Raw genomic sequence first — 14,806 nt, forward strand, 5'->3', positions numbered from 1 at the left:
ACATTGTTTTGAAGGTAATTCGTTTTTTGACTGGCAGCCAATGTTGCATCTTTAGTGCTGTAGTGATGTGGTACCCTCGTGAGAATTTGAGGAGAAGTCTGGCAGCTGCGTTCTGTATAGGTTTCAGTTTCTTCGGTAAATAATCCGGCATTCCAAGGTATAGGCTGTTTGGGTAGTCTATCCTGGACATGATGAGGGAGATGATGGCTAGTGTTTTGTGTGTGAAGGAGAGAAATGATAGGATCTTTTTTATCGTATGTAGGTGGAAGAAGCATTTCTTGATAATCGCTTTTACTTGCTGTTCTAGGGTTACCTCGTTGTTCATTAGGATTCCAAGGTTTTTGACAATTTTATTAGTTCCAATAAGGTTATAATTTATATTTCGGAACATGACTGGTGTTCCTGTTAAGAATAGTTGACAACCCTACAGATTTATACAGTAGCCTACTGCTTTCTAAGTAGTTTACAGATTAAAGTAACAGATCATACTGCTATTAAAGCATGTGCAGAGCTCTCAGGTTTCCAGCCATGCGTGAGAAGGCTATCCAGTCCTGCTTTTCCTTGAAATGCTAGGACATGTACCTTTCCTAAATGTCAAATGGGAAAGAAAAGGAAGGAAGAAACTACAAATCATGGTTTTCTCATGCGTATGGACACAGGAAACCTGAGAGCTCTGGTATGTACAAGGACAGCTCAAAAGTGCTTACATATAGCTCTCAACTTGAACGCTTTAAGCGTGTGTCACCCGCATTGGAAATAGTTAAATCATCGGCCAAGCCCCTTGCCAGCCCATATAATTCAATGGGCTCTCGCCAGCCCAAAATAAAATGTGTATTTATTAGGTTTATATAGCGCTTTACGCCAAAGCGCTGCATCGTTTGCTTTCACCCACCCTGGGGCCCTATAAGGTTGAGAGGTATGGCTTACATTTGGGAAACATGCTCTTCTTTGGATGGTCTGTGGAGTATGCTTAAAATAATGAGTTATAGAAGGCGAAAGGTGAAACTGAAATGATATATTACAGAACCTGACACATTCTTCACACCATTCTCTTCTCCCCATCTACTTCAATAGCAGTGATCTTGTTTACCAGACTATGTAAATCTACAACCCACTTTTAATATAGTGTTAAGCACCCAGGATGGGGTAGGCTTAGCCAGTAAAGGAGTGCTAGCCTGAACCATGATAGCCGCGGGCAAAGCTAGGGCCCCCTCAAGGGCATAGAGGCCTTATCAGCCAAGTTGGCACCCACTTACAGGTGCTAATAGTGTTTTTTCTTTTGGGGGTAATCGTGATTCCTTGGCATTAAACAAGATGCCACCAGGGACATAAGTCAATTTTCTATGTTGCTTGTGACCATCACGCCAGAAAGGAGCGGGTGGCGTGGGACTGGAGCGAATAAGTAGGGGAAGGGGGGGCTTTTGCAAAAGAACTCCACCCAGGTAGATGGTGTATTCGTAGTGAATGATCTCTTTTGCTGATACTATGCGTTTCGAGACATAAAATCCCTTCTTCAGGTGAATACAATATGTCTTCCTAGGTTTGAAAAGAATTAAGAAAATATATACTTATAATCAATATATGTGATAATTAAGTTATGCCTTGACAACTAAAGTATTAGATTCTTCAGTAACCACTAACCTTGACTCTGTATTAATTGGTGAATATAATTCAGAATAAGGTGTTTCTCCTTGTTTATCACTGGTATTAAACCCATCAGAAATGATAATTTCACTTGTCCTAAAAAAAAAAAAAATCAGAAATATAGGTTACCCAAAATAACCGACCTAATCACATATGTGTGGTAAGTATGATTATGTAAAGTTATTTTACCATTTCATTAATAGACATCAAGTCTACAGAACCACCTACCCTACTTCATCGTTAGAATTGCATAAATGTCTGGTCACACTGGTGTGCAAGGTACAACCTGTCAAACAAGGTATATGCATAAGTACTATAGACCATAAATACTGACTGCTGTCTCAGAGTGCCTAAACGTAACGGTCCACTTCCCTCAATGCTTAATTTGAGTGTTATTTGAGCACAGGAATCGAGAACAGCTGTTGAAAACAGCCTCCCGTCCCGTGCTCGAATATGTACTAATTAACAAGATGAATGGTGTGTTCTGCGAATGAACGCTGTGAGGGAGGCATGGTATCACAAGGAGGACACTGACACCAGAGATGCAAAGTTAATAACTTTTATTTACTTTTCGGGGTTGGAGAAACTCCTGTCTGGCCCTATAGATAAAGATGGGACTGCGTTCTACCATCAAAATAATGAGAATCAGTCTTCAGTCGAAAATCATAATATTTAAACTAGAAAAACCTATTGCCTGCCTCACTCTAATACACTCTAACGCAATACATGGGAAAGGGGAAAATGTGGTGTAAATGGAAAAATAAGTGGTAAACAAAAAGGATGTCAGAATAGCAAATATAGGCTCTCGCCCCATGTTGTATGGCACGTGGTTCGGTGGAACACTTGGCATATGGACACACTCTGGCATGCAAGTACACTTTAGGCAGCCTGCTCTGCCCTCCAGAGCCTTCTTGGCATTTATGTACATGGTCTCAAGTTTGTGGGTTTGACCTCTCGGGTTTCTCTTCCCCCAAGTCCAAGTCAACCTACTGCGCTTTGCACCTTTATCACAAAATCCCAAAGAAAACACAGTTGCAGTTCAATATAGGTTCCCCTAAAACAGGCTCAAGCCTTTCACCTTCAGCTTCTTTCTTGGCCCAAACCTTTTCAATCACATGATTTCAGGGTTCTCTTCCACCTAGCTTTGTTCACCTTCTCTCAGGACTTCCCTCTGTCGAGTTCAAGTCACTATAACCTGTGTCGAAGACTTTCGAAACTGCAAGGACTTCTGCTTTTGCTCAGCATGACCACTTCAACCCTTATTCTCCTTTGTTGCAATGCCTGTTGGTACTTTTAGTTTCTTACACAGTTCGCTTCCATTTTCTCAGTTTCCCTCCGTCGGGATCAAACTATCTAATCTTTGTGTTTCACTAATATCCTCTTCGCACGTTGCATACGTTTACAGTTCTTCGTTTCCAGCTGCCTTGCAGCTTCACAGCCTTTCTCAGAATCTTTCGATAAGGCACATTCCCACTGACAGACCACTCTGATACTCACTATTCCTTATTACAACTTTCTGCATTGTATTTCTTATCTGTCTGCGCGTAACCTTCGTTCTGTGTCAAAATGTTGCAAGCCCTCCCAAATCACAAAGTGGACTTTCGCTGCTTCAATTAACTCACTGGTTGGGCTTGGGAGCTTCTAATCTTCGCGTCTGTTTGATGTTCGCGTCACGGCTGTTACTCTTGTAGCCTCTGCACCTCCCCAATTGTGCCCTTCACCCGGGAGGGCCTGCTGGTAACCTTGTAGCACTGTATTCTGCCTTTCTTCTTTCCAGCTAGGCTCGCCTGTGTAGTCCTCGTGGCCTCTAGGAGGTAGCGGTTTCTCGAAAAAGGGGGTTTTGACCTCCAGTTTACTAGATTTAGTCCCTTGGCCTGTAGCTCTCCTTCACCACCACTACTCTGAAAGTACAGCTTCCTCTTGTGCATCGCCTTGCTCAAAGTGCGTCTCAGTGCTCCACCCTTTAACTATGTGGGGAGAGTGAATGGGTGTCAGGTGTAAGTAATTATTGTCAATGCCTGACCCTGCCTGATCTCATTAGCGGGACATTTCCAATATAAAGGATAGGAGGTAATCCTTTTGGCCTCAGACCTCCTCTTCCTTGGCTCAGTGTTTGTGTAGGAAACGGGGGTCGGGGGGGAATGTGGAAGTTGGAGAATCCCATGAACTGAGATGGGATAGGGGTGCAGGAAATGGGGGATACCATGTCTCGCTGTAGGATGTCTCTCCCCCACTCCCCGAGGACCCCAGAGTCAGGTGATCCTCCCACACTGGTCAACACCCAGGGTCTGGATCCAACGGCCATGGCCGTGCCATGGCTTACTGACTAAAAGATCCTCGGGGCTTGGGCAGTGAAACACCCTCAGGTTTTTCACTATGCACTGAAGTCAGTTTCACAGAGTCCATTGCAGAAAGCAAAATCTTGCGCGCCATATTTACCTGGTTTACGGATCAAATTAGATCACACTCCCGATTGTGGCAGACTTATTCTGTAAATACTCTTTTGATCTTGATATGTAGATTTAATAGGAATCAAATAAGCTAAATAAACAGTGAAACTTAAACCCTCTGGATCGAAAGATAAAACTCACAAACATGCCAATAATCATACAAACATGTACATGAGGATAAAAAACATGTAATTGAGGATAGAAACCATCATACCCTATGACTTTGCACTTCTGTTGTTACACTCATTAATGAAGAACATAGCATAATCAATATAGTGGGTTAAAAAGCCAATTTTCAACCTGCTGTTCTAATACATTACTTCTAATGTAATCATAATAGTTAGACTATTTAAGAAACATACTGTGTGAGCGAGCAAGTAAGCTCAGATTAATTGAGAAAACTGTGTATGGACATTTGTTACAATTCTTGATGTATCTTCAATGGTTCTTAATCTATGACTGAATTGTTCCAAATAACAATTTCAGACATATTACAGTAACCAGTTTCTGAGAGTGAGTGACATAAGAACCAAATCTAGAACCATTTATACATTGTAGATTAACGTTTCACGATCGCTAATGCTGTTTATACATATGTTCTGATGCAAAACTTCCGCTTGAATCAAATACCTGCAAGTCATATGATGTACCAGCCACTAATCCTCATGTGATGACATTTCAATGCTGGAGACATATTCCATGTAACCAAGAATCAACATCTGGTGTTCCTGGCTTGCTAAGTACTTACTGTCATGATGCCTACCTCCAAGGAGCCAGGTCCGACCCAGCAACCCCAGAGGCAGGCATCATTCCCCCCAGGGAAGTGCCAGCGGGCCCAAGCTGGGGCCCTTTGGACACAGTCCTGGCGCCTTAGGCGCCAGGCTCATGTTAGACCCCTGTCCTGGCGCCTTAGGCGCCAGGCTCATAAAGCTAGACATGTGTTCAAGTGTTTTAATGTGCACTTACCTGATGCAGACCATGCTGCTACATCCAGGCCCTCTTGAGGCCTGAATGGAACTACTTTACCTGTGGGACTACTTTCCACCTGGGTGTGGTCAGGGAAGGATACATACCTGATCGGTGGAAGGATACATATCTGGAACTTCTTCCAAAGCTATTTAAACCACGCCCGATCAGCAACTCACGCTTCGCGTTGTTCTGCTCCTCGCAGCTGGACGCTCACCGTGTCAGCTCCTGCATCTGGACTTCAGTCACGCCTGTCAGCATCCTGGGTCGCCTGCAAGGGGAGATAAGAGAGAATTGGAGAGAAAGAAGACCTTACCTGCTAAAGCTGCATCACGGAGACATCACACCGACGATCCTGAAAGGGAAGACATCATTTTAAAAGCATTTCGCTTCGATCGCTGCAGCGCTGCATTTCTCTCACCTTTCCTGGGCGCCTCCATCTTCAGCAGCGATCATCCGGATCCGCACCCACTTCCCAGAGCCTAGAGAGAAAAAGACAAGAAAACAAGGTGAGAGAAGGAAGGGAAAGAGAAAGGCTCAGTTTCCTTCTAAGACTTACTTGTTGGGTCCTTCCCATTTCATTTCGGGTCCTGCAGCTTCCTGGCATTCCGGACTCCGGCCCCTATGGGGAAAAAAGACAAAGACATTGAATGAGCGAATGCAAAGACATTACCTGAACGCTCATCCAGAACTTACCTGTCATTTACTGGAACTGCACGTTTCACTTCGGGTCGGCGTCATATCTCCGGCATTCCGAACCCCGGCCCCTAAGGGGAAAAAGACATAAGCATTAGCGCTTGCTGCAAAAAGACAATGAACATTATTATTAAGCTTGAACTTTTGAACTTGCAACAGAACTCTTACAACGCCTCACCTGAATAGTCAAGCTTATTTTGAACTCCCATCAAACCTCAATCCAGTGAAGTAACTGGGTTTCAAACCGCCCCTGCATCAGAAGCAGGATGGAGAACTCATCCTTCCAGACCCTAAGGTGAGACTTCACGGGGAATCGTGGAAGGGTATCGTGGAGGGTTGGAAGGGAGTGGGAGGCTTGAGCATTATTCCGTCAGTAGGTAATACTCCCTTTTCACGCACAGGGGAATATTCCTGCGAACCAGGAAAGCCAGAGTAGAGGGGCCCTTCCTGTCCATCTTCAGAGTCCTGCGCTTCACCATTGAAGAAGCATCAGCACTCGAAGCCAGACCTGCGCCTCCGTGGGAATCAGGTGAGCGTGACAGAACGCAAAGCCTACCCACAATTTCCCACCCAGGCGCTATGGAGACTTCCGAGACAGATCAGCTGGCCCAGCTTTTGGGGGAATTACGGGCAGAAGTGCACTCAGCCCGCCAGGAGACTAACGCTCTCAAAAGAGAACTGATCCTATCAAAGGAAAGAACAGATGACCTGGCCAAAAGGTTATTGCAGGCCCAGGCAGGGCACACTCCTTTACCTAATTCCGGAGGTACTTCCACATCTATGGGTTTGAATAACCCGGTACAAATCAATCTACCTGGACACATGCCTTTGGCCCCGCCTGAACGTTTTGCGCGGGATCCCAAGAAATATGCCGTCTTTATGAACCAATGTCGTTTACACTTTCTATGCAGACCCGGGGCCTTCCCTAACGACCAGACCAAGGTAGCCTTTATACTATCTTACCTCAGTGGCAGTGCTGCCGATTGGTCTATTCCATTGGTAAATCAGGATGATCCCATTCTCCAGAATTTTCAGGGTTTCCAGGCCAGCATGGAAAGATTGTTTGCTCGACACTCTCAAGGACAGGCCCTTGATAACGAACTGCTATCCTTACGACAAGGTAATCAGGATCTCCTGTCCTACGTTGCCACCATTAATAGACTGGTTGTGGAAACTGGATGGCCGGAAAACAAAAGGATCACATTGTTTCATCGAGGCCTGCGCGGAGAGCTTAAGGATGTTCTAGCTCAGATAGTAGATCCACCCCAGGTCTGCGCAGACTACATAGACTTGGTGGTTCAACTTGATCACAGACTTCAAAATAGAAAAGCAGATCGGTTCAAGTACGAAACCCGAGTACCGATCAAAACCCACGCTAACTCCAAGAGTACCGACGTATCCGAACCTATGCAAATCGGCGGTGTTAAAGGACCATTAACGCAGAAGGAACGAGAGAGAAGGCAGCAAATGCAACTTTGTCTGTATTGCGGGACTTCCGGTCACTTTCTTCGAAATTGTCCGGTTAAACCACCTAAGAAGGTGTTTGGAGCCACTGATAACGATTTATTGACACCTGATTCGGGAAACGACCTAGCCCGACAAGTGTAGGGGTCCGCTTGCCGAGCTTGAAAACAGACTCTTTGACCTCGCATTTTGTCATGCCAATGGTGCTAGTGGATCCAAAACAGCCTCAGCAGTTGCATGCTATAAAAGCATACATCGACAGTGGAGCTATTGGAAATTACATAGACCGTGAATTGGCTTCCAGGATTAAGCTCCCTCTCCGCCCGAAAGTAACCCAAGATGTCATTACTACAGTAGATGGAACCGAAATAGCCTCAGGGCCTGTAACGCATTCCACTGTTGAAATGACACTGGTGGGTCAGGATGGACATCGGGAAGCAATCGTGTTTGATGTGATCAAGGCCCCAAAATTTCAAGTAATTCTTGGAATTCCTTGGTTAGAAACACATAATCCCAGAATCGACTGGCGAGCAAAGAAGATAAGTTTTCCTGATTGTGAACCAACTTGTTATCCAAGAAATCCAGTTATGGGTCTAGCCTCAGCAACTTCCACCCCTGTACAGCTACCGTCAGAATACCAAGAATTCCAAGACGTTTTTCAGAAGGAACAGGCTAACACGTTACCTCCCCATCGGTCTTATGATTGCCAAATCGATCTGGTACCCAATGCTCAACTACCTTGTAGTAGGATTTATGCTCTTACGGAACCTGAGAACCTGCATTTGCGTCAGTATTTAGATCAGTACCTAGACAATGGTTTTATTCGCCCGTCCAAGTCTCCAGTCTCCTCAGCTCTGTTCTTCGTGCCGAAAAAAGAGGGCGACCTTAGAACATGTATAGACTATCACGCCCTAAATCAAATAACGATTAAGAATCGTTATCCTCTGCCCCTGATCCCTGAGCTTATCGACCAGGTGAAAGACGCTTGTGTGTACACCAAGTTAGATCTCCAAGGAGCTTATCATCTGGTGCGTATAAAAGAAGGCGACGAATGGAAGACTGCATTCCGCACCAAATTTGGGCTCTTCGAATATCAGGTGATGCCCATCGGTTTGTGCAATGCACCTGCCGCCTTTCAGTACTTTATGAATGATGTTCTTCGGGAACTTATCGACGTCTGTGTCATTGTTTATATTGACGACATCATGGTGTACTCTTCTTCAGAATCCGATCACAGAAAACATGTTAGGGCAGTTCTTGAGAAATTGCGCCAGCACAGACTATTTGCAAAGCTCGAAAAATGCGTTTTTCATACCACAGAAGTTGAGTTTCTCGGATTCATCCTGACACCTCAAGGAGTCCGAATGGACTCGCGAAAGGTGGACGCCATCCTCAAATGGCCATCTCCTAGCTCGGTGAAGGGAGTTCAGAGCATGCTCGGCTTCGCCAATTTCTATCGAAGATTCATCCCGGAATTTTCCCGAACAGTCCAGCCCATCACAGCTCTCCTAAAGAAAAACAAACGCTTTGAATGGACTCTTGAGGCCGAACAAGCCTTTCAAGACCTGAAAACCAAATTCACCTCTGCACCTGTATTGAAGCACCCGCACCCAGATCTCCCTTACATTGTGGAAACCGACGCATCCAGTTTGGCCATGGGAGCTGTCCTTTCGCAAAGAGACCCAGAAACTAACCAACTACACCCTGTGGCCTTTTGGTCCAGGAAATGTTCTCCTCCTGAAATCAACTACGCAATTACCGACAAAGAGTTACTGGCTATTAAATCTGCTTTCAAGGCTTGGCGTCACTACCTTCTCGGGGCAAGACACACCATCACCGTAATTACCGACCACAGAAATTTACAGTATTTAAAGACGGCCAAAGCTCAATCTTCACGACAACTCCGATGGGCTCTATTCTTTGCGGAATTTGATTTTGTAATTACCTATCGCCCTGGCTGCAAGAATGGTAAAGCGGACGCCTTATCCCGGATTGGCATGGAAGAACCCAATTCGAGTTTAGAACCTGTGCCAATCATACCTGAACAAAGAATCTTAGGCCTAACTTCATTGCAAACTATTGAGGACATCCAAACGCAAGTAAAACAACTTCTAGATTCTTCAGCCTTACTGGAATGGAGTCAAAAGGGTCCTCATTACACCGTTAAGGATGATTTACCCTACTTCCAGGAGCGGTTGTTTCTGCCAAGTAAAGAATTGCAAGAACCTGTTATTGCCCATCATCATGAATCATTAATGGAAGGACACCCTGGTATCGCTAAAACAGAGGAAAAAATCAAACGCCACTTCTGGTGGCCTTCTTGGAGAAAAGACATAAAGTCTTTTGTATTGTCTTGCGGAATTTGCGCCCAAAACAAGGGTCAAAAGAAAAGGCCAGCCGGCCTACTTCAACCCTTGGATATTCCACCGGCACCTTGGCACACCTTGTCAATGGACTTTATAACTGACCTGCCTCCTTGTGCTGGTTACAACACTATCCTTGTAATTGTGGATCTATTCTCCAAAATGGCCCACTTTATCCCTTTAAAAGGCTTGCCTTCAGCTTCCACCTTGGCCAAGGAATTTCTGGAGAATATAGTTCGCATACATGGTTTCCCTTCCATATTAGTCTCGGATCGTGGAAGTCAATTTATCTCCCATTTTTGGAAGAAGTGTTGCCAACTAGTACAAATAGATGTGCGGTTATCCACCAGCCACCACCCCCAGACCGACGGACAAACCGAGAGAACCAATCAGACTCTCGAGCAATATCTTCGGTGCATGTTACACCAATCCGAGTTAAATTGGAAAGACATCCTTTGGATCGCAGAATATGCATACAACAATTCAGTGCATTCTGGAACCGGACAAACTTCTTTTTATACTTTGTATGGTCACCACCCTCGGACCTCTAACCTAGATCCACCTCTGACCCTGGAAATGCCCGCAGTAAATCATCTGCATTCCACAATAACCCGAGCCTTCAAAGAAGCTGCAACTCATTTACAGCAAGCCAAGAAAAAGTATAAAGAAAACGCTGATTTGCACCAAAGTAAAACTCCTCCTTATCAAGTAGGAGACCAGGTATGGCTAGCAACGAAACATTTACCCCTCAAGGGCCTGCGAACCTTCAATCCCAGATTCATAGGACCCTATCCCATCAAGGCTATCATCAATCCCGTGGCCTTTAAACTGGATTTACCGTCTAACATGCGTATTCATCCAGTTTTTCATGCATCACTTTTGAAGCCAGTACAACCAGGGACCCGACTGTCCAAGCCTCCAGACCCAGTTCAAATTGAAGGGGAATTAGAATTCGAAGTAATTCAAAACTCTTCTATCTTGTTGACTGGAAGGGATATGGACCTCAGGAGAGATCGTGGGAGCCTAGTAACCATGTTCACGCACCTCGATTAATACAAAGGTTCCACCGGAGATTTCCGAACAAGCCAAAACCCCCGGAGGGAACAACCTTGGGAGGGGCCTTGAGGGGGGGGTACTGTCATGATGCCTACCTCCAAGGACCCAGGTCCGACCCAGCAACCCCAGAGGCAGGCATCATTCCCCCCAGGGAAGTGCCAGCAGGCCCAAGCTGGGGCCCTTTGGACACAGTCCTGGCGCCTTAGGCGCCAGGCTCATGTTAGACCCCTGTCCTGGCGCCTTAGGCGCCAGGCTCATAAAGCTAGACATGTGTTCAAGTGTTTTAATGTGCACTTACCTGATGCAGACCATGCTGCTACATCCAGGCCCTCTTGAGGCCTGAATGGAACTACTTTACCTGTGGGACTACTTTCCACCTGGGTGTGGTCAGGGAAGGATACATACCTGATCGGTGGAAGGATACATATCTGGAACTTCTTCCAAAGCTATTTAAACCACGCCCGATCAGCAACTCGCGCTTCGCGTTGTTCTGCTCCTCGCAGCTGGACGCTCACCGTGTCAGCTCCTGCATCTGGACTTCAGCCACGCCTGTCAGCATCCTGGGTCGCCTGCAAGGGGAGATAAGAGAGAACTGGAGAGAAAGAAGACCTTACCTGCTAAAGCTGCATCACGGAGACATCACACCGACGATCCTGAAAGGGAAGACATCATTTTAAAAGCATTTTGCTTCGATCGCTGCAGCGCTGCATTTCTCTCACCTTTCCTGGGCGCCTCCATCTTCAGCAGCGATCATTCGGATCCGCACCCACTTCCCAGAGCCTAGAGAGAAAAAGACAAGAAAACAAGGTGAGAGAAGGAAGGGAATAGGAAAGGCTCAGTTTCCTTCTAAGACTTACTTGTTGGGTCCTTCCCATTTCATTTCGGGTCCTGCCGCTTCCTGGCATTCCGGACCCCGGCCCCTATGGGGAAAAAAGACAAAGACATTGAATGAGCGAATGCAAAGACATTACCTGAACGCTCATCCAGAACTTACCTGTCATTTACTGGAACTGCACGTTTCACTTCGGGTCGGCGTCATATCTCCGGCATTCCGAACCCCGGCCCCTAAGGGGAAAAAGACTTTTGAACTTGCAACAGAACTCTTACAACGCCTCACCTGAATAGTCAAGCTTATTTTGAACTCCCATCAAACCTCAATCCAGTGAAGTAACTGGGTTTCAACGCGCCCCTGCATCAGAAGCAGGATGGAGAACTCATCCTTCCAGACCCTAAGGTGAGACTTCACGGGGAATCGTGGAAGGGTATCGTGGAGGGTTGGAAGGGAGTGGGAGGCTTGAGCATTATTCCGTCAGTAGGTAATACTCCCTTTTCACGCACAGGGGAATATTCCTGCGAGCCAGGAAAGCCAGAGTAGAGGGGCCCTTCCTGTCCATCTTCAGAGTCCTGCGCTTCACCATTGAAGAAGCATCAGCACTCGAAGCCAGACCTGCGCCTCCGTGGGAATCAGGTGAGCGTGACACTTACATACAGGTAGCAACTCAAATCCCACTCTGTGTTCATACCCTTTGGGGATAAAGCCTCCAAGCCTTCTATCCAATACATTTCTTTCTGCAGAAGGATAGTATTCCCATCACTACCTCTGGGTAATGTTATTGCATGCTCAAGTATAACAACCTGCATCTGAACTATTGAATGGCATGCTGATTCGAAATGTTGTGCTACAGGAGACCTCTCTGACTTGGTCCTGATGGTTGACTCATGAGTTGTTTACTTCTGGTCAGAAATTATTCTTTAGGGACTGCCAGGATCAGAAGCTTCTTCTCTGATAACAATTTCATGTCATGGCATCGAATCAAAGGCTGAAAATACAATTGGTGGGAAATCAGGTATAACTAAGGATAGCGGGTGGGTAAACCTGACATATCTGAATCATAAACGAAAAGAAGCCCCCACGCTAATGGTAGGTTTTAAGCACACAACTAGCTGGATACTATTGGGATTCTCACACTATCGAAAACAGTTCAAGTGTAGGTAAATAGAAGTTCTAGAAGAATACAACCTGACTTCACCAATAATTCTGTTAAAAGGGATACATTTTAATCAAAATTGTAATTGCATAAAAACAAATACATAAAAACTAACATATAAAAACTGACAAAAGTGACAAGTGCTTCAGAAAGTGCTAAGTGCTGGTCACTAAATAACTGACAATGTGCAAAATTTGCAATTGATCTGTATCTCTTCTCTGAAATACTATAATCACATCAAGTGTACATGTGAACATATATAAACAGTTTCAGGTACTTATAACCTTAACTCTTCGTTAAACAGCAAACCACACAATATATAGAATCAAAGACCATCATTATATAGTGACTCTAATTACGATGCCTGAGTCAACATATACCTAAAGTGCATCATATATAATTGATACTAGTCCAGATACTATCAAGTTGTATCTGTGAAAGCCCTACATGTTTTCGTTCCTTCAGTCTTTCAAACTAGTAACAGGAACTTCTTCAGGGGAACGTGTGAGCCAGGGCCAAAGGGCACCCACAGCCCCACTTGTAGTGGTATCAAGAAAACACTTGAAGAGTTGAAGTTGTCATAAAAGTGTCAGGTCTTGAGTGGTGTATCCCAGTGGGCACTCAAATGGAGTAGGTGTCCCAGTTTGCTTGTATTTACTACAAGGGAGTGTAAACCTAATGATAAAAACAAACCACAGACTAATTAGTGTGGTTGCTTAAATAGGTACATCAATCATTTGTTCTCTAAGTTAGATGTAGATAGGAGCTTACCGTCTCTCAGTGTCGGTTAAGCATCCTCGGAAACTGCATTAATTCTCTGGGTCACAGTTCAAGAGCATCCCTGTGGACATACAAAATGACAGGACACTCAGCCCTATAAACCGCAGTGGTGAAGAAACTAGGCAACATATGACATTATCCATATGCTGAAATAATTGAAAGCCAGTAATAATGGCAATTACTGATAAGAAGAAGACGACTTACTTCACTCGTGCCTCAAGATTAAGTGAGCATGTCGTTGTATAGACAATTAGGTTATTTCATAGGGGACGTCAAGTCGGCAAAGTTTGAGGATCAACCTGTGAATAGATTAACACTACATTAAGCGTCCAAATTGTGTAGATTGATCAACTAGTATTAGCAAAGATCTAAGACAAAAAGTATAAGCTCTAAGGTTGCATATAGTGGGAATTGCGATCTGGGTCGTATGGCGGTAGTTACAGAAAGGGAGAATGTCTACATAGATGGACTCCATACTGCTAAGGAGAGATAGCCATCAGAACATACTACACAAAGTACGGTGGGGAGGGCATAGGAAATACCTTATGAGATTCAGGCTGGGCAGGCGCTCTAAAAGTAGTGCTGCTCTCTGGGCTCTCCCAGTATCGACTGGGAAACCGTAGCTCCGGTGGCCTGGTGTGTTATATTCGATCAACAGGCCCAGCTGTTAAACAGGGTTCGCTAATCACTAAGCTAAGTCACGTGTCCCCCTCTGCAGTATACCCGCAATGTTACTGGAGCTGGACCTTAAGATGGTGGTACTCTGCTCATGCGCGCGACCGCGTACACCTACTCTCCTCGTTCGTCAGGCGTCGAAGGGGGAGAGAGGTGACTCAGTCTCAAACTCGTAATGCTATGCGCATGTGTTCAAAGAGGTAACGCTACTCTTGTCGAGTGTCGAGCATTGGAAACGGGGGGTGAAAACTGCAGTGCCCGATCGGGTGGGGTCGCGTTCCAGATTACGTGGCGCATATAAGTGTAAAGTAACGCTAGTCGCCTGGGTAGCTGTCTACCCCTATTAGACCGTACTGTAGATGCCGTTCACAACGTGGTTGATTGTAAGGTGCTGGCTAATCACAGGTGCATTAAAGACCACGCTCCCTTCTATGGGATGCATAGGACATTTTAAAGTGTAATGTAGTAGCAACAAGTCACTCTATCATTAATACAAAAACGAATACTCTTAACCCCACGCTCTGAACAATGGGCAACGTGAATGGGGATTCTTACTGATGTCAAAACCAGATGGCAGATGAGCAGATCTAGCTCTCTACAATGCAGTACGGTGTGCAAGACGCTGGATAGTGCCAGAAAGTGCAAGGATTAAAACATATATCCAGTACAAAAAAGAAGGTGGGTGAGGCGCGCACTCCCGGTCCTGGTCAATTAAAGCTGTTGC

This window comes from Ambystoma mexicanum, chromosome 9 (assembly GCF_040938575.1).
Source record: "Ambystoma mexicanum isolate Mex_15411 chromosome 9, UKY_AmexF1_1, whole genome shotgun sequence".
NCBI lineage: Eukaryota > Metazoa > Chordata > Amphibia > Caudata > Ambystomatidae > Ambystoma > Ambystoma mexicanum.